Genomic DNA, 24337 nt, shown 5'->3' with positions numbered 1-24337 from the left:
ATTCTGTTGTAGTATTTGAGCACGTTTACTGTCAACATAGGATTGTTTTCAGCATGAAACGGAAGACAAGTTGAGTATTTTGACTTTCTGCATGAAGAATAAAGTCAAATTTAAAGAGAGGAAAAAAATTCATTAGGTAGAAAGTTACAAAGATACAAAGAAATTGACATTAATGTGAACACTCACACGTCCCAAAATTCATACAGGAAGTGTGTAGCAATAACGTGTTTTACTACACAAGTATCTGCACAGAAATGTATGCATTCCTTGTCACCTTAACCAAGAAGAAAAGGATGTGTGAAATATTCGTCTACTCTGACTGTCAGTCTTTTCACAGAATAACCAAATTCTGTTTCACTATTCTTTTTCACCCTGTAGATAAAACAAGTGACTGAAACTCAGTTAACACTTTCTCAGAGCCCCTCAAATAAAAGCAGATCTTTCTATAAAATACATGAAGGCAAGATAAAAAGCAAATCAAGGTGCCACTATGCAGAGATAAAATAAAGGGAACCACAGACAACATTCTCTACTGATTGCCAAAGATGATAAAGCAAAAGCTAGGCAGAGGGAAGAATACTCTGCCAGACCCAAATATAAAGACCTTTAAAAGGAACAGAACTGCCTCAGGAGGAAAATTGCAGCTACGTGTGCATATTTTAGAAACTTTACATCAGAGAACAGCAAGGAAAATAAAAGCTAGTAAAACAAAATAAGCTCAGCAAACAAGAAGCACAGCTAGCAACAATCACATCGCCTTTAAATGGATGCAGCATATTAATGCTAATGGCAGCATCATAACCAATACTATAAAACTGCTGACAAGGGAACACAACCCAAAGCTTTTACTGTGGAATACATCAATTTGAGCACTGTGAATGTACAGTGTGCTTGAAACCCATATGAGCTCACAAACAGGCCTACAGGCAGCTGGAAGGGAATAAATACACACACACACACACACACACACACACTTCCTTTTCTCACTCTGAACACTGGGAAGGTAAGAGCTTTCAGAAATGGCGAAGTCTGTAGGAGAATTGGAAGATGACTTGAAAGGACAGCTTTGCAAGACAAATGTTAAGGAGAGACACGTACAGGGTACAACACTGAATTAACATCAAGTGCTGCAATGACAGCATGGAGGAAGGCAGTGCTTAGTTGAGCTACGAAGAGAATATTACTCAAGGCTAAGAAAAGGTCCCGGCGATAGAGCAAAACAAACTGGGTTCACAACAAGCTGCTAAGAAATCCATTACTAAAAAAACAAAAAACAAAAACAACAACAACAAAAAAAACACTTAAAAACCTCACTCAAAAAACCCTCCAAAAGTGAAAAGTGCACTTTTTCATAGAATAATAGAAAGTATATCTAAGAAACTCAAGTATCACTTATATTACTAAAGAATCTCTAACGAGAACAACTGAACGACTGGGACAGGACAGTTCCACAGTTCAGTCGAGAAAACTGACAATTTAAAACTAGGAACAGCCCATGGCAAGTATACATGAGGATGTCTAAGTTATTTTAAATAGAGACACACTACTGAAATTTATCTGATAATGTAATCTGCATGCTTTCTATGTTATCTATTACGGTATATTACTGATTAATTTTAGAGATATCCTTTGAGTGTGCATTATTGGTCTGATGAATATATGTGATTTCTGCAGAGGGTTAATTTGTCACTTACATAGATAATAAAGGGATTTTAAATGGGAATTTTATTGACCTAATTACTAATAAAAGCTTCTTAGTGCTGCAAATGTACATTGTACTTTATAAACAACATAAGATGCATTCCAGGCTAATGGCACTAGAAGAGATAATACATTTAGAAAGTCTTTTTTTAAAGAACCAAATGATTTGTTAGACATGTAGTAATGTTTGCACAAAGGACTTCCCTGGTTATTTGATCACTGGTTCAATACAAAAAGCTACAAAGACTGCAAAATCTCTTGCAGCCATTTTTCTGTGCCCATGTGCAATACATGAAATCCACATTCTTAATATTTATATAAATGTTCTGTTATAGGAAAAAATAGGTTAATGGATTCATTTGAATTGATTTGTGAGCAAAATAACCTAATTCCTACCACTGCATAAACTCCATCTCTGTTTCATGTTATTGTTATATTTTCCTTTTCTAGTTTGTCATTTAAAAGAACCACAAACAAGTTTGTTATTCCTAAGAACAAATTCCGTTTGATGTATTCCATGGAAGCCTTTTATTTATCTTTAAAGTTTTATTTGCTGCACTGTTATGTGCACTACACAAGTGTTATTTAATTTGTCATCTTTGCCACAACTTAAAACACAATGGTAAGATGTTATATTGCTTCTAAGGAACACAGTTATTTACCTTTCCATAATCATCATAATATATGATACATATATTCGGTGAATAGAGAAAAGCAAACCATCCAACAAGATGAATTAACAACATGATAAGAAAAATTTAATTGAAAAGTTCTAATATTTTACCTGCATGTTGCTATTAAATTGAAAATAAATTAAAAATAGAACATCACTTTGCACTGGCTGCCAAAGTTCTCAGAATCACAGGAAAGTTCTGGAGTCCTAAATGCGCAGTGCAACAATGAGATTATGCCAGTTCACAGAATGAATGAGCATCCCTGGCTTCTCCTGAAATATGTTTCTCAAGTAGAGTAACTTCATTTTGAATCAATTCTTCAGAGTTAACAACTGGACTAGTGTTCCACATATATGCTAGGCACTGAGGCATAAAGAAATTTTGAACTTCCTTGAAAATTTAAATTGATCCTTTCTGGCTAATAAACTATCCACAACAGAAACAGCCCAGCTGAATGCTCAGTGATCAAATGCTCAATTTCTGTGTGTCGTCTAAATATGTTACTTCATGTTATACAAAACAGAAATACCTCAGAGTGATTGAAGCCTACAATTCTGGCTTAGTAAGAAGATCTGTAGTCATAAGTTTATTTGATTCAAGGACTGCAGAGCCAGCACGGGACAGGGAGGAGTTCAAGAAAGAAGACTGGGAACCAGTTGATCTTTGCCTCCTTCTTTCATCTTTCTGTCAGCTGACTGAGTGTAGACACAGCAGCTTTCAAATGAAGTCTCCTCAAAGCCTTTATTAAGGAATGTACGGCATGCAGTGGTTTTATTGCTGAATGTTCATAGAATCAAAGAATGATTCCTAGAACATTCCTGCCACCTACTGAAAATGACAGCTTCCAATAAGTGCTTTCTGTATGATGAGTATATGTTACGTACCAGAAGGTGACCAAATAACCAAAATAATCAGTAATAGCCTTCTCAAATGCCAACACTGATTCCAGAATACTGCAGAAGTGCAAGGATGCTTACTGAAAAAGTCCAAATGCTGGTTCTCTAAATCCAAGTCTGGTGGATAAACACCGGATAAGTAGAACATACTTCACCTTCCAACTGCATACCTACTAATTGCAGATGATAGCATAGATGCATTTCTTAATTTATGCATTTCAGCTATGCAAAGCAAAGTCTCCAGATCTACTGCACACTGTCCCCACAGCAGCAGCCTACTGTTGATGCTCAAACTAATGAGTACTGAACAGTCCTGCTTTTAATTCTAATTCCAGCCCATGCTGAAATATGACCAAAAAAAAGCACTCAAAACTACTGTTAACAGTTCACTTTTAAGCTTTGAAAAAAATCTTTATGTAGCACATACTTAAAACATATTCTTCTCTTACTAATAATTAAGAAGTTCTATCTTTTCATATACACTTATCAAATAGACTTAAATAATGAAATTTAACTGGAATTTTTCTATAGGCTATTCCAAGTACATTTGAATTTTATCTTGTTTATATGTTACAAGAGTATGTATTGCTTTATACTGAGAAATCATTATCAATAGTTAGATTTAATAAATATACCTATCTTCAGTTCCCAGCTCTATTTAGGATTTAAAGACCTTACCAAGCATTGCATAACAAAAGTTGGAGAACACAGAAGCAGCAAAGCAGTAGCAGCAGATACAAGTGTGGCTTGAGAAACCCTCGTGTCACCGGCTATGGAAAAACCAACTCACAAACATGAGATTTTTATTTAAGTCATGCTGTGTTCTTTGTAAACTGCACTGAAATAAGAGAACGATATTTACGGATGTTGGAGTTTACAGTGCTTTGCGGGAAGTGGTTAAACAGTATTTCATACTTTTATGTTTCTCAGCCAAGGAACATTACACAACATGGACAGCAATAATTTATGAGATGTATCCAAGACCACACTCCATTCTTTATGAGATGTCACACAACAACAGATTTAAGAGTGAGCAAGTACTTCACTGAACAGGTTTTGCAGAAAGAACACTGCAGTTATGATTTTTTTATTATTATCATTATTTGCACAGTAATGGCAGTAGTAAAAAAATAAAAAATAAAGGAAATCAGGAGACGTCCAGTACAGATATACAAAGTAAAACATGTTTCCTGCTCTGAAGAACTTTCAGCTCTAATAGGCAAAAATAGTTAAGAACATCTAAAGACAGAAAAAAGGGAACATTTATCCTCCCTTAAAGCACTCCAAGTATATGTTAGGTTACATTACACAGAAAATCATGGAATTTAAGATGGATTTCCCCAAATCTCAGCTATAGATCATAGTAATAGAAATACTTTATCCATCTGTAAGCAAAAAATGCATATAATTAAGAATACAATTCCTTGAAGAAAAGAAGGAAAAAAAGATGAAGAAAGAGAGAAAAAAAGAAAAATTAGGGACCCTAACACTAGCTCTCAGCAAAAAGCACATGCTACAATCCAGAGTCATGCTTAGTGCCCAATTCTTGTGCCACTGACTTCAGCAAGATGAATTTCTTTCTATTCAGGTATCTCACAAGAAGTGATGCATGAGATGCATGTGGAGGAATCTACATAGAGTAAATCAATCTGACAGGCAGTATCAAAGTACATACTTAAGAATTCATGGGCTTTTTGTGATCAGTATTATGTAACACAGACCACACTTCAACTCGTCAAGTGGTTCAACTTGAGGTATAACTAGCTGTAGGTTTCTCACTCAGCTTTCCACACACAGAAGTTAGGATTTAAAAAAAAAAATTCACTAGCTAAAACACTGCACCAAAAATGAAAAATAAAAACCAAGAAGTGTAAGATATTACTCTAAGCCATTTGAAATGCAGGACATAAGACACCACCACATAAGAAAACAGATACCAAAGTCCTTTTTGAATGTTTTTCCAACACCAAAAGGATCATCAAAATGATCAAAATCTACATGATCAAGAATAAAATTTAATTACTGGGAGAGCAGCAGGACATGAGCGCCCTAAAGCCACTGAAAATCAACTAAGAGAGAAAACTATCTCAGAGCGTAAAGGGGAATCATGATGGGGATCATGGTCACTCTTGCAGAGTTATCTGGTGCAGAAAAATCTAATCAGTTACCAGCTAGCAGGATGTGCATTATAACCCTCGGGTAAATAATTAAAAAGCACTCCACAACAGGTAGGACTGAGAGAAACAGAAGGAGAAAACACTCCTCTCCTTCAGGTGTACCATTTGCAACTAAAATCCACATAGTCTATGAGTCAAAGATACAATCAAAGATACAACTACACCTTCACTTACTTTTGTGACTAGTCTCCATGAAAATTATTTTCAAAATGAGATTCCGAGTGGAGAATTTGGTGCAGTGTGTTTCTGTACAGGGCTCAACTTCTACTTCAAACATCTACAGATCAAACTCTTCAATATTAAGGAAGGTAAAAAAAAAAAAAAAAAAGGGATGATTGCAGCACTTACACTTCCATAAAAACACTATTTTTAACTCTGCAAAAACAACTTTTATTGCCTTACGCATTCTAATCAATTCTTCCCTAATCAGAATAGATCTCAAAAGCTCCTGGCAAACTCTTGCATACATTTCATCCAGTATATGGGATAACAACTTGAGTATTTGACCTTACCCCAGGAGCAACACACATAATAGCACCATATGAAGTGCCAGTAATTTTATCTGCTGGTAGAATATAATACAAAAATAAGATTTTTCAGCTTTCATGAGGTTACACACCATTCCATAACACTTTACCTCCTAGTACAAGTTTTGCATCTTCTACCTTCCCCCCCCCCCCCCAAATACAAGTTAATCTATTCCACATTGCACAGCCTTAAAAGTTCTTCCTAGAACCCAACTATGCACACATACCTTCCTTCATCTCCAAAAGGACACCTCCTATTGACTCATCATGTTAATTGAGACTCTTTACTTCCTCCCAAGCAAGTTTCAAGTACACTTTACCTTCTCTTCCTGCATCAACCCACACCAGAGCAACAGAAGATCAGAGGGACTGGGTAGTGATAAAGCTAACAAAAAGGATCAATCTGTTTAGCCAAATCCACTAACACAGAGTCCAGTAATTAATGAGCCTTCTACACCTTTACACTTACAGACTGAGAGAAGAAACTGTCTCTCAACTGCAGCTGGCATACTGATTAGACTCCCACCAAGGAATAATGATAACTGAAAGGCCAACCAGCAGGTAGGGAATTCCCTGGTGCTAATTAAGGTGTTAATGAAGGTAGGCTCACTGCAGACTCATCTATGGCTTGGTTTGGGCTCTCTCCTCACGTTTCTATATGCTAAGTTCAGAAGGTCAGCTTAAAGCTTATGTTGTATTTCATAATCATTTCATTTATGTTAAAGGGAAAACTAAGTGTAATTCTATTCTGTCTGAGTTGATAGGTAAGGTAATAAAGTCCCCTTGAAGTTCTGGATAGTGATTTACTCTGTTTTCAAACAAAAATTTGAATTCCTTATCTATTCCACTAGACATCCCGAAAATTCCTTATGTGCTTAAACCTATTCACTTGTGCATTTCTGGGCATGATGATATGATGATGTTGGTATTATTATTATATTTGCTAACTGATACAATATTTTATGCAACCAGATATTCCCTGGAAAGTCTCTCCATGGATATCCTGAGTGCGACTTGAAGTGGGGCAGTTACTCTAAGGAGCTATTCATGAGTCTTGAAGTCATAAGAGAAAGCATGCAGAAAGAAGCCTACCCTACGGTGTTACTCTGTGCATATGGCTTTGGTGAAAAAGGAGAAATCTAGATTTTTTTTTAGACCTTTCTTCTTGGATCAGTTTGGTTTTGTTGTGTGTTTTTGTTTGTTTGTTTGTTTTTAAATACAGTAATTATGTACGGTAAAACACAGGTGGCAGGGGGCAAAAGCTAGAACTTTAATGCACAGAGTAATGCAGGGCCCAGCATAGTGATTTTAAGACTGCTAAAATTTGGTGTCTTTTCCTTACTCTTTTTTCATGGGTTCTTTAAAATTCCATAGCTCCCTACCTGGATGAAAAGCCTCCTTATTAAAATGTAAGAGGTAGTCGCTGGTGCACTGCTTCCCACCTCCAAAAGGAGTTGGGCAGGCTGGATACCAAATGCATTTCTGTAACGTTTGTTTTCCTCTGTTTTCAATGGAGGCGGTTGGTACCTGATCTGATTCAGTAAGTCTCAAGGTGCTGAAAAATCCCATGCAGTCAAAGGAAAGTAATGAGTATTTAAATGAGACAGGCTGTATCCTGTACATCTTCAGAAGTGTGCCTGCTGAAAGCATAGGGGAAAAGACAAAATTATGGTGGGCAGACAGCACTACTCACGGTGGAACCAGGCACTTATACTCAGAGTGAAGCAGATGGCTATTAAAATTAGCAGACTGGATTCTGAATTACATTAGGAAATTAACAGTTTTATCAATGACTCATTTAAAACAACTAAGCTTCAAAATGAAAATGAAGTGTAATTATTTTGAGCTATCTCTTGAAGTAAGGAAGTAACAAAATGTTGTAGTAAAGTTGCACAGTGATTTACTGTAATAAAAAAAAAGTATTCACATCAGATCAATCAAGCTGTTATGGCGAGTGAAATATCTAAGATGAAATCATTTTACAGGAGAATTAAATCATCATTTCTGCTAACTGATGAAAATCATGCACACATTGCAGAAATTAATCATTACTTCGGGGCTGAAGAATAGTAATAAAACAGAAAAGGTATGCATGTGACAAACAAAAATATCCTTCTGAACTAGGAAAAATTTCTGCAGGAAAAGTGAGATGTTATGATACTTGGACACAGCAAGAAATTTCTCTTCTAAGGCTTGTAGTTGTATAGCTTGTATACTGAGGGGCAGTAACATATTTCATGAAGCATTTGGAACTGGCTAATGGAAAATGCTGAACCAGGTGAGTAGCTGCACTGTTGTAGTGGCTGTGGATTTTTGAGTTGTGGGTGTCACACAGATTCAGCCACTGTCTCACTTCCAAAATGCTGAATTGGAGGGAGGACTGGCTATTGACAGTTTATTTGTATGTATGCATGAAGAGAAGAGAGGGTGAGGAGGTGGTACTTTGATATGTAATCAGCTGAAAATCATCATCTGATGATAAAAAAACAGATGATTTTATTAGATATCCAGATTCTGCCAAACTTCCTGCATAGTTTTTCACTGTTCATAGCCTCTTTTCCTTCAGGCATCCTAAAAGAGACCCCACTGAGAAAAGATCTGACGGGAGGTTGGTGATGTCGTCCTGCAGGTCCAGGTGAAGAGGGCATGCCATGAGCTAAGATGGGATGGAAATCAGTCTGAGGCAGAGAAAGCAAAGCACATGTCAAACCTGACCTGGCTGACAGGTGGGTAGATGAGTCAGAGGCTGACAGGGAGCTTTGTGTAAGCTGAACGTAGCAGCTTTCCATCTGCTGGTAGTGTTTTTACATTCACAACTCTCCTAGGTGCCCTGTGGAAGGTGATGAGCTCAGGAGCCTGTGTGCTACAGAATATATTTTATAAACGCACAAGTAAAGCTATCAATTTATTTATGAGCATTTCTGTTCCTTCTTTCCCCTTAATTTATGGCTTTGTGCATATTTTGATCCTTTGGGCATAGTTCGGCTTCCCTGCACAGTCAGTTCCTTGCTTGCCAGGGTCTCAGAGGGCACAAGATGCATGTCAAATCAGCTTGCCTATGCTCTGCTCTGCCACAGCGGGACACAGCTAGCAGATTCAAACATCATGCCAAAATCTCTACCAAGAGCAGCCTCTGCAGTGTTGATACATGAATACAAATGGTGGGGAGCGGCCCCAGAGCAGCTCCAGGCAGTCCAGCATGAGATGCTGAGCCTTGCACCCACCTCTGTGAAGCTTTAAAGCCCGCACCTAGCAAAGTCAATGGGAGTACGGCCTTTCACAGCAATGAGTGAATGATCAGAGAGAGAGCAGAGGGGAAGAAAACCTTGAAAATAAACAAGAAGACTAGTAGGGAGTTATTAGCAGGTGTAGTAATTTATTCTCCTTCTAACTGTTTTTAATATGGATTAGATTTCCAACTGATGACGTTCTTTTAACCCAAGTTGGCAAAATAGACCACCAGCTGTGGGAAAAGAACTTACAAGTAGAAAACATCTAAAATATTTATAATGATTTTTTTTTTTATTTAAGGATGAACAAAATAATAGAAAAATGTAAACACTAAAAGAATCCATTCATATAGAACATTCAGCTTTGCTGTATGCTACCCTAAAATAAGGACAGTGCATGTTTTTCTGTAATTTATACAAAAGACAAAAAATGCCCATTATTTGTTGGCAGTTTCATGGGTTGGATCCATACTTAGGAAGGATAGCATTATTCAAGTTAGGGTGACATCCAGAAAGGGCTGAAGACAAGAACTGTAATCCAGACTCTCAGTTTTAGCAGCTCTTCCACATCTGGAAGGCCCAACCCAAGCAAAAGCTTAGAATCATAGAATCATAGCATTGCTCACGTTGGAAAAGACCTTCAAGATCATCAAGTCCAACCACAACATAACCATACTATCTTAACTCTAACAACCCACCACTAAATCATGTCCACCGTGATGAGCAGCACATCCAAACCGTTTTTAAATTTATTCGGGGATGGTGACTCAACCAGCTCCATGGGGAGCCTATTCCAGTGCTTAACAACCCTTCTGTAAAGAAGTTTTTCTTGATATCCAACCTAAACCTCTCCTGTCACAACTTGAGGCCATGTCCCCTCGTCCTGTTGCCAGTGAAAAGAGACCAACCCTGCTCTCACGGCCACGCAGGCACTCTTCCTGCCAAGCTCAATGGACTTGCATAAGAATCCACTGAACATTCTTCAGTGCTGTGTTCAGGCATGAGGATGCTATGAGGAATTTGACAAAACACAGAGCACCGCAGTCTCTGTTAGAGGTCACGAGCCTAGAAATGTGCAAGGTAATGATTTCACCAGCTGGAATACACACCTGTTGGATTCCAATTTATGCATGGGAATCATATACTGAAAAAAAGATGACTCTGGGTTCAAATCAGCTGCTCCAGAAAACAAAAATCTGCAACTGGTTAGTACAGGGAGAGGATAACAGCCTTTGCTCTATGGATGGAGGCATACTACAACTGGATCAAATGACTGTGATTAGCTCTTGCCATAGAGCAGGTCATTTGTGCTGACTTTCCACTTAGCCTCAAGTTTTCAAGTTGCCTCATTAGGCTTCCAGTTTTCTCTATTCCATTTCCAGGAGCTCTCACTGCTATATTTTTAGTGGATCAATATGTACATAGCAACCAGGGATACACCAGCTTGTAGATAAGTACTTTATAAACCCTAGTACTAACCTTATTTAGTAATACCTTTCTTAAATATGTAGGTTTCATTGAACTGTTTTAATGTAGTTATGCCTTAATGTAAATAAAATACTTTTCCATTCCTTTCCTCTACGGAACAAATTAGATTTTTTTTATCATCTTATTACAACATCTGTTCAGCAGAGTCAAGTCCAATACAGTTCTGAGGTCAGCTCCTGCAGCCTGAGAAAACAGAAAATATTATTATCCTAATTTAGCAGTGATAAAATACTGAGGCCAGCAGTTCATGTTCTGAATTCCCCAATGTGCTCAAAATTCTTTGATTTTGGCTAGTTGCACAGCCAAGGAACAATGTCATTCTATAGAGGAGAATTCAGATAGGGTGGAAATAATCTGATTTTGGAAGACTCAGGCTAACATGAAGGCAAACAAGAAGCTTGTGCAAAGGATCTAGTGTAGTATCAGTTTCAGACAACCTTATGAGATATCATTTAGGCTCTTACCCTGCAAGCAACTATATATGTGTTGAATTTTAATCATGCAACCTTTCAAAGATCCACATTAAAAGAAAACAATAAAAAAACAATGTGCTGAAAGCCCAGTACTGTTCAGTATGAAAGAATTATTAATTATGTGAGAACAGAACTATACATTTACGAGCACAGTTTACCAGCATGCTCTCTATTAGCTCATGATTTGCTTATAAACAACTGTCTCTTGAAGATTTGTTCAGGATGGAAGGGAACTCTGGTAGTCATCCACCCAACCCTCTCTGCTCAAGGAGGAACAACAAAAGCGGATTGCCCAGGCCAATCCACAGATAAAAGATGTCAAAAGACATTCTAAAGAAGATTCAAAATGTATTTTGAGATCTCACAAGATATTTTGAGATAATCTCTCAAAATAACTGTATATACTATGACCAATGCGCTGCATGAGACTATTCATTTGTTTACAGTTAAGTATATACATGTATGTACATTTCAAATAGAGAATATGATTAGAAGACAGTTTAATTTCCTTTTGCTCATATAAACCTGAGTTTAATTACCTAGAAGGTTTCTGGAAACCTGCCTGTGCTCCTGAAGGTGCAGGAGCTCCATCAGCCTACCTCTCTCTTCTGGATGTTCCGTGTCATGGAATCTACATCTTTTAGGTCATCAGGGATATGTGTACAAATTTTTGAGTACTTGAGCTAGACTTTCAATGCATGAAGAATAACTGTTCTTTAGTATAGTAGAAATTGCAGAAGCGCTAATTCTAGCTTTAAGAAATCACCTCTCCATAGGCCAGAACTTTCTTGCCTCAGAAAACCCTAACAATAAAAAAACACAAGCATTAAAAACAAGTTTTCAAGATGAAACCAATGTATAGAAAGAAAAAGAAAAAAAAAAAAAAAGGACCTATGAAAACCAAATGCAAAGTTTTCTTTCAGATAAGCAGCATTAAACTATTACTTTTTTGCTCAGTGTTTAAACACACTGTAAGATTTTATGCCAAACTGAAGCATATGTCCTATGAAAAGTTGACCCAGATGACACCGCTTAAGTCCTAACACCCTGAACTTAGTGCAGTTGTGTTTGAATGTTGCAGGGCACTGGCATGTTCAATTGCAACTTGCAGTGTTTGAACATTCAGCAGCATGCTCAGGTAAACAGCTGTGCTTTAAATTAGCACTACCCTCACCTTCCACAGCCTAAGTAACTCCACTGACACCACAGAAGTTAACCTGAAACAGTTAAAGGTGCTTCTGGCAACTGTGGTTAGCTAACACAATTTCTATCTTGTGATCAACGCAGCTAACAAACCAGCAACATCAAACATTATTGCTAAGTACTGCTTCATATACTGGGCTAACATATTTTAATATATTGCCTCTCTGCATATAATTTTAAGATCTTGCAGTGCCTGCATGATTTACATGAACTACAGAAAATATCAAGTATTCAGAGCTTTGTTTATCGTCTTCCCAAATTCATACTAATTTCAACTTGAATACGAGTCTGTATTCACTAATGCTCATACTGCCTTACACTGAACCTTATTACTTCACTAAAATTAATTGAAGCATGTTTTTATAAATCCATTTATTAAACAATATCTGAATGATGAGTAATACCATTGCAATCTCATTTCTGGTAAAAATTCTCTACAAATTAAATACAGCCGAGATGATCACAAGTTATGGGTATCTCATGCAAAGACATTTATTTATCACCCAGGTTCTCAGTTTTGTATATTTTTTTATAGGAATTGTATTTTCAGTTCCTTGGGTAGGGCTTCATGACAGAGAAAGCTGAGAACAATCTCAACACTGAATACTTCAAGTCAGACTTTCTTTCTTGCTTGAAAATTCCTTAAGAAAAGACAAATTATCCTTTCCAGAAAATCTGCTATTAGTTCAACCAAAGGAAGAATGTTTATTTAAAATAATATCTGGCTAAGAATAAAACACATTTTAGGAAAAAAAATAGATTTATATATTTAATTAATGTATGATTATACTGGCTTCTTAAAAGATCAAGATTCAGGGTATATCTATGCAGTTAAAACTTATCATCATAATTGTTTCTTTTATGCCAAATGCCTTTGATAAAGGCTTGACAAAAGCTTTGCTTCATTGCTGCTCTATGGGAAGCCATGAGTTATTTTTATTTATTTATTTGTGAAGCCAGCAGTAGCAGCTGTATTATTTCCAAGTATGTCACCTCATAAAGAGACCAAGCATTTTTCTTTCATGCTGACCATAAGCACCATAATGAATGTGATACTGAATGAGCAAGTAAGGAAAAGTCTGACAGCAGTTCTCAGAATATCAAGAAACTGAACAAAGATTAAGTTTCCAAAGAGATAAGCCGTTCATCATATGCAGGCAACTTTAAGCTTTGATCCCTGTATTTATACAGCTCATTACTTTTTCACAGGAAGCAAAATGTTCTTGTTCCACAGCTGCATCAAGTTTTTGAGAATTTAGCAGCGTATGTATTAATCATTGCATTCTCTTCATTTTTTAAAAGAGACTCCGTAATACAAAGGAAGACAACACGTTTTATTCACCAAGAAAAAGCAACAGCTCAGTTTCACAGCATTAACTTTGACAAATACTCATTAAGCCATAACCTACCAGGACAAAAAGAGGAAATAGCTCAGATTTAAACAAATTCATTTTCACAACTATGTATCATTAATCTCCTCTCATGTAAGCATATCTTAAACATAAAGGTATTCATTGCTTCCATGTCCGGTACTATTTTGGTTTCATGCTTTCTTAGAACAATCACGCCTAACTTCATATTTATGCCAGCACTATCTTCATGCTACTTTCCAGTTACTCTAAGTCTGCTGAAACGTGTGTTAGAGATACAGCGTGCACTTTTTAAAAGCACTGTTAAGAGTCAAGAAATTGGCTCTTACTGAATTTTAATTGTAGATGTAATTTCACTTTCTTGTATCCCTTCAAAACCAATCATTTTATAGAAGAAGAGCAAATCTAATCTTCTCTACTAAGTCACTTTATCTGCAACATATTAATTGTAACTATAATAGATTTTCTTATTACGAAACCTACCATATAACACAATGTAATTTGTAATTAATGCAATGGAACCTTATGTCAAAGGCTAGAAATTTGATCAGCCAGATAGGTTTCTATTTCTGTGTAAAGCACTGCTTTGCTGCACAGCTTATTTACATTTTATGTTGTTCAATTAACTCAAACTGTAAAATAAATTTAAAAAAATGTTACTGTGAAGAAAAAGAAAAATTAAATTTTGGATAGATTTGCACAAACCTTGAGTCCCCAGACAGAATAATCATAGAATCATAGAATCATAGAATGGCCTCGGTTGAAAAGAACCACAATGATCATCTAGTTTCAACCCCCCTGCTATGTGCAGGGTCACCAACCACCAGACCAGGCTGCCCAGAGCCACATCCAGCCTGGCCTTGAATGCCTCCAGGGATGGGGCACCCACAGCCTCCTTGGGCAACCTGTTCCAGTGCGTCACCACCCTCTGTGTGAAAAACTTCCTCCTAATATCTAACCTAAACCTCCCCTGTTGCAGCTTAAGACCATTCCTCCTTGTCTATACTATCCACCCTCGTAAACAGCCGTTCCCCCTCCTGTTTATGCTACCTCTGCAGATATCTAACCTGAACTAATGTTAGTTCTCCTTTTCTAACTCTTGGTGTTTTCCTCCCTTTGAACAGTATTTTCTTATTTGCAAAAACTGTATGGTTCTTCAGAACCATTTAGTCTAAGAAAAAACAATGTAATTTCTCTTTGCACAAGATCTATTGGTCTGACCACGAAAAAATGCTTCTGCTAGCAGAGATCAAACAGCCCCAGATCTCTCGGGCTCTGCTCACACAAGACATGCTCCAAGCCCATATTCAGTGGCTCTTTTCTGGACTAGCTGGAGTAAACCCATGTCCTTCTTTAGGCAGTCCAGCTCCAGACACAGCGTATGTCATTGTAATGTACTAGTTTCCAAAAAGTAGATCTTCTTAAATAATTTGGCATACTATAGTTATACCTTCCTTTATCGCCTTCAAATTAATTTTCACAAAAAGCTTTATCTTTAACTACCCTTTTATAGATGAAACACCTCGTAAAAAATCAATGGGTGTTTAAGGTGTGGATCAATGGTATAATACGGCATTTAGTCTTTATGTGAGAACAAACTGCTCTAATTGGCTACTCATTAATTCTTAGGATCTCTTGTTGGCAGATTTGATTAATGCAGACTCTCTGTCCTTCATATTTGTACATTAGAGTCCTTGACTTTGTGAACAACTTTTTCTCTGCTGCCTCCCCAGCTTTGGCCATTAAATCTACTTCAATGACACTTCAAAGCAATAATGAAAAATCACAGAATCATAGAATCACAGAATGGCTGGGTTGGAAGAGACCTCGAGGATCATGAACCTCCAAACCCCCTGCCACATGCAGGGCCAACAACCTCCACATTTAACACTGGACCAGGCTGCCCAGGACCTCATCCAATCTGGCCTTGAACACCTCCAGGGTCGGGGCATCCATAACCTCTCTGGGCAGCCTGTTCCACTACTTCACCACTCTCTCTGTAAAGAATTTCCCCCTGACATCCAACCTAAATCTTTCCTCCCTCAACTTAAATCCATTTCCCCTTGTCCTGCTGTTATCTATCCTTTCAAAGAGTTGATTACCCTCCTATTTGTAGGCTCCCTTCAGGTACTGAAAGGCTGCAATGAGGTCACCCCGCAGCCTTCTTTTCTCCAGGCTGAACAAGCCCAGTTCCCTCAGCCTGTCTTCATAGAGGAGGTGCTCCAGTCCCCTGATCATCTTCATTGCCCTCTTCTGAATCCTCTCCAACAGCTCTCTATCTTTCTTGTACTGGGGGCTCCAGACCTGGACTCAGTACTCCAGATGCGGCCTCACAAGAGCAGAGTAGAATATTACAGTGGATTTAATATTTAACACCTTGCCATGGAATTGTTCTATATGGAAAATTCAGATGGAGTCAATGGATGTTCTGGGATCAGGCTGACTGTAAGCTATTTAGCCTCATGGTAAGGAAAATATTGTTAGGGAAGGATTTAGATAAGAAGGAAACTGCAAGAAAAAAAGATTCTTCAAATGTAAAAGAATGCACGGTAACAGCAAAGGACCCCCTAAAACTCCCTAACCACATTCCCAGCAACGTTAGTTAACCTAGTTGAAAAAGGAACACAAATTTCAGTCATTTCTTGCATTACCTTTCATTGGTCTCTGTGTCCTCATATGAAGTACTACAGAGGTCCTACAGAAAATTAACAGACTTTTTAAAAATCTTTTTTACAATCAAACATTCTTCTATCTAAATAAAGCCCCATACCTCTAACAATGGGTTATTAAAAACAGCAATAGTAAGAATAAATTACATTACTTTTAAGAATTTTAAGAGAATCATACACATTAAAAAATACTTCAGAATGACTGGTAACTGAAAATCAAAGGGCAGATTGTATTACATAATTAGGTCATAAAGCTAGCAGAAGATCCTAAATAAAACTGGAGAGACAGCAAGTCCCAGTTCCACAAATCCATGGGAATTCTTCAAACAGGTGATGATCTGTGAGTCATCTTGAGGTTTTAAATCTATTTGCACAGAAGCTGCTCTCCCAAAGAGATGGAGCAGTAAATATTTCTTGTGGATGAAATTAGCAGCTCTCTCATAGATCACCTTCTTGAAGCAAGCTGGAAATTTATTAAAAATATTTACTCATACTAGGGATGCACCTATATGCATTTAGAGCTGTGAACCTGTATAGGAAAAATATTAAATCCACAAGTTTTGGAATCATATTAAATATACGACAGGAAGTAAGTAAGGAAAATCATAAACAGTGTGAAGAGTGTAGCAGATGTTGATGATTAGCTTCATAAGCAGCCAATACTTGCTAGCTGCTCTACTGTGAATGCATGGTAGCACACTGAAAAATCCTGAGGAAGGATTTGAATGAGGACAACATAGTGGCTAGGCAGACATTCATCAATGAAACCAATCAATAAATGTTATTCAGTTTATTTCTTCCCTTCGGCAGCGGAGTTTTGAGCATGCAGCACAGGGATCCTTAATAGGTCTCTGATAGAATCAGCAGCCCTTTCCTTAACCAAGAACAGGTGCTGCATGTTGCCTTCTGAGAAGCTTCCAGAGTATTGGACAAACACTGAGCATATGTTTCATAAATAAGCAACAGGCATACAGAAAATTTATTTGCAATATGCTGTAGTCACCAGGTAGTGAGGATATAATGAGATTTGGTGATAAAAGTGCTTTGACAGGGCAGGAAAACAGATGTATTAAAATTACAACCTTGAATATAAAAATAAATCAGATATGACAACAGAGGATTTTATACCGTTTGGGAATTGATGCAACATGCAGTAAGAATTTCCGTAAAACAGACCCCACCAAATCTCAGGATAACATGATGCAGGCATGAGCAAGGGGGTTTTAAGCTGGGACAGATATCAGCTACCCTGCACTGCCATGAAGGCAGGAATTTCAGAATAATTATGTGAATCTTAGGGCTTGGCAGCTTAAAGTCTACCTGTTACTACTGGTATCTATTAACAGAAAGACTGCTACAGCAGTCTATGGAACAGATGGATAAATTCTTCCACAGCTTAGTGCTCAACACCAAGCACCTTATTTAGAAAGCACATGTAGAATACAGGAAAGATTTACCTTGGTTTACCCTCAATTCTCCAGAAAACAAAGAATTGAACAAGGCTGTTGTATGATAAATACTAGGGTTTTTATCCTTTCCAGTGTCTATTGTTGGAAATTGGTTTACCTAAAAACTGCAGTAAAAAGAAATATGAAGTCATACAATATTTGAAAGTCTACATTTTGAACTAGGATTAAGAAAGGAAAAGCTAGATAAAATTCAGTTAGCTCATGATATACAGCTGGTCGCACACTGTGATGGTCCACATTAGCTCTAACCCTCTTACCTCTTTTAAAATAATTATCACTTGACCTATCTCAAGCATTTTTCCAAAGAGGTCCAGCATCTATTTAGGTAATGTCTCTCATCTTTTATCACCTAGTGAAGATGTCAAAATCTTTTAAAGCAACATCTGATCTTTCTATACTGGTTCTCCCATTAGCAGCTGGGGAACCACGACTGCCTCTTAGGGTGGACACTGTAGATCTACACGGAGATGAAACAGCACATCAGTAGTCAGAGAGTGGTCAGTGAGGCAGAAGAACTTTTACAGCAGGAATATATACTCACATCTAGCTATCAAATAAGCAGAGAATGAATGACAAAGTCAATGGTCTCTGATGAACTCTGATTAGACTGTCACTAAAAGTGCTTCAGGTGTTAAATGGTACTGCAGTGGGAATGGAAAATAACCAAACAGGACTGGAAGCCAACCAGTCTACCCATTGTTTAGGGTCAAAGGATCAGGAGTAAGTAAGATAAGCAAAATCAGTTAGCAGGTCTTACACTGGAGAATCAGAAGTTTGTATAATATTGGTATGGACAGATCAGTAGATGTTCGCTCAACTAAATGAGAGATGCATTGGGGCAGAAGGAAGAAGCAGAACACACTAAAAGCAGGAGAAAGTACAAAGGCTGTTAGGCCACCAACCCAAAATGGGAGATTAAGACTTAATTCCTAGGGTAGGGTATTTACTGTGGTCACACAGAATCAGATTATTTTTGCAAATAGCACAGTAACTGAAATGATCGCTAACAGGGATGCAGTATCTGTGTGAAAGCTGACAGAAGGAGCACAAGCTATGGAACCAGAAGAAGCTATAAAGTTATAAAAAGGCACTGAGAAGTCCCAGCCTCTCACTAAGTGAAAACAATGCCAGTAGAAACTGCAGCATCTTGGTATATAGCATCTCTTAGATAAACAGTTTGGCCTCATAGACACAGAAACTGCTCACTGCTACACAGCACTCGCACAGAGAACACCTTACATAGTCAAATTGCAACATTCTTAGTTTTAAAAGCAACACAGACAAACAGAAATCTATCAACAGCAATTATTTTCCGCTTGATAAATGGTGCATATGAAGGCAAACCCAATAGTGACATCAATGTCAAAGATAACACTATACTTCCTGATTATACCCATATTTTTGAGTTTAGAATGAAATAATACCCTTAATTAAAATGATTAAAACCTCAACTCAGGGTTGTGGTACTGCATAAATGAACATTATGATTACAGTTATTGGAAAGCTGCCAAAACTTAAAAGCATCAGAAGTTTTACAATATTTTTTTCCTTAAGAGAGAATGTCTGCACTACATGCAGCTAAAATCCAGAGTACTCACAGAGTAGCACATACTTGAAAGCTGTTAGAACAAACCTCAATATTGAAATTATCACTTGCAATGTTGAGCAATTACAACTGCCATGAATTTCTATTTCTGCTAACTGTGAGTCAAAAGAGCACCATCACGTCTGCCAAAATGAATGCAAATCTTTATTCATACTGGATAAGGCTCCAGTAGATGGTAACAAAGGCTGATTTCCTCCCTTGGACCTTTCTCCGCTCCTTGATTCTTTAAAGTATTTTTCTGATCCTTTTTTATTGTTCAGTACCTTTCCATTGTCCAACACAGAGTTACCAGCACCACTGCAGTCTTGCTGCAGTTCTCCTCCCTAGATTGGTGCAGACAGATACTATCTTTGCAGCTGGTCACAGGGGAATTGATGAGATCCTGGCATCAGGGATGTTAAGAGCAGAATTCCAACTGACTCAGCGGAAGGCAGAGTTTTACGTAAGGTCTCTGAATGGCTCCCAAATTATTAAAATTTTTACAGTTGAAATAATCATCTGGATGAAGTGTATCCAATATCCTTAAAAAGTCACTGAGAACAAACCTTTTCTACGATGTAGTAAGTAATCATTAAGAGCTGCAGTAGCTGTTAATGAGTTGTGCTAAATAATTAATACTTCCAATATCTTTGTGAGGGAGATTGTTAACCCATTCATTTCAGAGTTGGAAAACTCACCTATATATGCATTACTGATATTCTCCAGCCACACAGCAAACCAAATGAAGGGCGAGGACTAGATTAAATAGTAGAGGCTGCCTCTTCCAGGACCTTGGGGCAAAGCACAACCACCACGGGAGTGCTCTGGTAACAAAACAAAAGCTTGCAACAAGAAGAGCTGTTCTTCCAGTGTAAAGATGGTAGGGAAAGAAATAAATAGGAATTAACCACTTAAATAGGACAAATTCACAAATGAAGTTCTAAGAAGCTAAGTAGTAAGCTTTACTTACTAAGAAGTAAAGGTCTGAAGATAAGTAAGAAGAGAAGGGAAAGTTATCTGCATTTGGAAATTTGGGAGAAAGGCAGGAAAAGAGGTCCTTTGTGTAAGGAAGAAGAGAAGCTATGCAAAAGTTGAAGGTGAATACAGAAATATAATCTAAACAAATACAGAAATATAATCTAAGTAACAGTAATGGTGAAGAATGATTGGAAGAAAACTTTGTGGACAGATCTAGAAGACAATATTTACAAAGCAGTCCTTTGTATATATATTTACACATATATATTTTAGAGACAATAGTGAGGTCAAGAAAAAAAAATCCCTGTAGACAAGTTTCCAGTGGCAGCTCATATGTACAAATAAAAAATGAAACTGTCACTGAAATGTACTATTCTCTGAAGGAACCACAACACATAAGCTACACATAAAGAGATTTTAAACGCATAAGAACTTCATTCTCTTACTAGCATCTACAGCTTCATACAAACACTTGATATAACATAAAAACCTTTTTTTCTTGGTGAAGTCGAAGTTGTTCAACCTAGAGAGAATGCTCTGGGGAGACCTTAGAGTAGCCCTCCAGTACCTACAGGAGGACTACAGGAAAGCTGGAGACTCTTTATCAGACAGTGAAGTGATAGGACATGGGGCAATGGTTTTAAACTAAAAGAGAGTAGATTTAGATTAAACATTAGGAAGAAATTCTTCACTATGAGGGTGGTGAGGCACTGTAACAGGTTGCCCAAAGAAGCTGTGGATGGCTCATCCTTTGAGGTGATCAAAACCAGGCTGGAAAGGGTTTGGACAATCTGATCTAGTGGAAGATGTCCCTTGCCCATGGCAAAGGAATTATATGGTCTATAAGGCCCATTCCATTCCATTCCTTTCAAGATCACAAGAATTAGTGATCTCAAATACTGTTTGAATCAGATCAATTTAAAATGTCACAGGAAAATTTTTATTTACTAGCAAATATATAGTCTACAAACTTCTGGGGAAAAAAAAAAAACGATAAAGTTTTATGTACCGTGTGAGGAAAAATAATTTGTAGCTATATTATAGGAGTAGGGCATTCAATTTGCTGCAGTTTACAATGAAGGCAATGCATGTTGGCTTGTTCATCTACGATATCAGCCAAAGGCTGGTACTTTTCTGCCCTTTCATTCACAGAACAGAGTGCAGTCATACTGGATGAAAAAGAGAAGGCCTAAGTATTCTTAGCCTTACACTTGCTATTCAGGAAACTATTTGCTGATCAGAACTAGTACTGCTAGCAAAACTAGCACCAGTCAGCATTATTCAATTACTTTTTAAGGAAAAATTCAACATAATATATATGATTTAACATACAAAATAAAACACATCTGTTTCAGTGAGATGCACAGTGCAGACTGAATTCAACTCACAGAATAAAATACCTAAAGTGAACTGAAGCCATGGCTTACACGTAGACTCCTGATGTCACTTACATGTGCTATAGTAAATCCACTTGTCCTTCAGGTACCAGTCTAGAATGCAGGGGCATATCTGAGAGCCACACAAGTATCCCCAATGTCTCAGATATTTCAAGGAAACCTCAGTGGCTCCAACTACCTATGTGAGGTCAACTGAATCAACAATACTTTTATAGTCAATAGTGATTCTAATCAAGATAGTCAGTGGAGAGCTAGACAGATATTTCCTGGTGAGCAGAATAGTCTGTAGTCTTCACTGTGTGGGATGTGGTTGCTTAAGCATTAGATCTGAATGCTGTTAAGGGCATTCATTGCATATGCAGGTGGACTGACAGATAATACAAAGGAGCCATGGAATACTGCATGCTCCTGGATAGCCACTGGAAGCCAGGTGATATATTCTGTCATCTCCAGCTGCAGCATGCACTTACATTATACACCTGAGCTAATCCTTACTGACTGTATCTCCAATTGCTGTAATGGGATGCTACAGACTCAGTTCATACACGTACAACTATTCAGCTGTCTTAATCTGAACTCCACATCATGGTAAACACAAATATCTCATGTAATGATCCCAGATAGTCTTCCTATCACCAGCTTTCAGCTTAAAAAGATTAATGAAGGTATAAATTAATACCCAAAGCAAATATTATGGATACTCTAGCATGTGTCTCATAACATGAGGCCCTTATGGTTAGATAGGTGAGTCATTCCTCTTGCTTCTAACCGTAGAGAAAGGAAGTTCTATTTAATGACACCAATTCTCAAATAGTAACATCTGAATAATAACAAAAAATCCTTAATGATGTTATCAGACATTTTAATATCAGAAGTTTATTCATACAATTTCAATATTGCATCCATCCACTATGAAATTATTTTTTTGTTTCTAAGAAACCATATGCTGTACTAGAGTGCTGGTATTCTGTATTGTGACTAAGACCCTGTTCCACAGGTTATTTTCCACAAAGTGAATGCAGGATTTCTGGTTTTAACTGTTGCCTGATTTTTTTCCATTTTACACCAATTTCTGAAAAATCAGGAGCATGTAATAATGGAACAAAATTCTGGTATTAATAAATGAAAATATATTATTTTATTATGAAAGGCATCTTGGTGGACAAACAGAAAATCTTCCATATTGGAAAAGAAGTGGAGCTCTCAAAATATGTGTGTGAGGTACCAAAATGCCATCAAACGAATGAAATAAGCTACAGACATCCTCCTCAATGGTAGCACTGCAGTTTATGCTCTACACTTCATGAAACATTGTTAGTATAAAAAGAAATTTAGAGAGCATCTGTTTGTTTATTTTAGCATGAGTTGAACAAATTACTCCCAACACCTCTGTTATAGAACATCATTCAGTCAGAAGACTCTTCCTTTTCTTCTTGGCTCTGGTTCAGTTCTTGCAAGAAAAATATCCAAGCTTTAAAATTTATTAGTTTCTATTGCTTTGGGGAAAAAAGCAGAGAATGGGAGAAGACAAAAAATGAGAGCACAGTATATGATATAACATTATAACCAGAGTTAAATGTCATTAATATTCTGGAAATATTCATGCCCTTTCATATTCATAGAAAAATGGATCTACATAAGCAATATTTCCTCTACAGAACAGTGCTAACAGACTTGAATCTAGCAAGAAAATGGTCACAAATCTGATATTAAAGTGGAATTAACTTCTTTTTGAACAAAATCTTATGTTAAAAATATATAGTTAAATATTGTAAGTATATTCCTCCCTCACAAAAAACATAAAATCAAGTTTTTTTGATGATTCTAGTGAAAACTGTTTATCAACCTGAATGCTTACTCCACAATTTCAGAGCATGTTTGAAGGTCACAGAGTTGTTCAATGCCATAGATTCAAACAAATCAGCTCAAATATCATTAATAGAAAGCCAGGCACAGTTTCATGAAAACAGATGCACTATAAATTCTTAGAGAACCAATACAAAGGAATTTACAATGCAAAGGAAAGGTAAAGAGCAAAATCATCTGGGTGAGCAATAAGAATCTAATGAGTGAAAGAATAAATAACATTTATTACCACAGATGTTCAGGCTGAAGATCAGAAGAAAAAAATGATTATTCAGAAACAACTGAGAAACAACTGAGATGGTGTAAATCTTTATAGGTGAGGAAATTCATTCTGTGGCTGGAGATAGCACATGAAAATGGAGTGAGATAAGAAGCGTTTGGAACAGCCTGAGGAGCTAATAAACTGAAAGAATATGGTAAGTGCATGGTGAGGGTTGTAAGAGGAATAAGATGGCATGAGGTGAGATGGGAGATAAATGAGTTGGAGGTAGGTGCAGGAAAAACAAATAAATATTTTTAATAAAATTCAGACAGCTGATTGGATATTTTTTTCCTGGTATTTTATTTGCCGGAGTGAAAAGGTTCATTTTCTTTAGGTTTTTCAATCTTTAGTTTTTGTCACAGAACAATGAGA

At 37.1% G+C, this 24337-nt stretch overlaps 1 protein-coding gene across 10 annotated transcripts in view; it reads right to left on the bottom strand.

Annotated features, from left to right (window-relative positions):
* The window catches only part of MAGI2 (membrane associated guanylate kinase, WW and PDZ domain containing 2), a 710219-nt gene that overhangs the window by 636084 nt on the left and 49798 nt on the right, over positions 1-24337 (bottom strand). The window lies entirely within an intron of this gene.

The sequence above is a fragment of the Meleagris gallopavo genome, chromosome 1 (genome assembly GCF_905368555.1).
Source record: "Meleagris gallopavo chromosome 1, MGAL_WU_HG_1.1, whole genome shotgun sequence".
NCBI lineage: Eukaryota > Metazoa > Chordata > Aves > Galliformes > Phasianidae > Meleagris > Meleagris gallopavo.
This window is presented reverse-complemented; position numbering and strand designations above follow the sequence as displayed.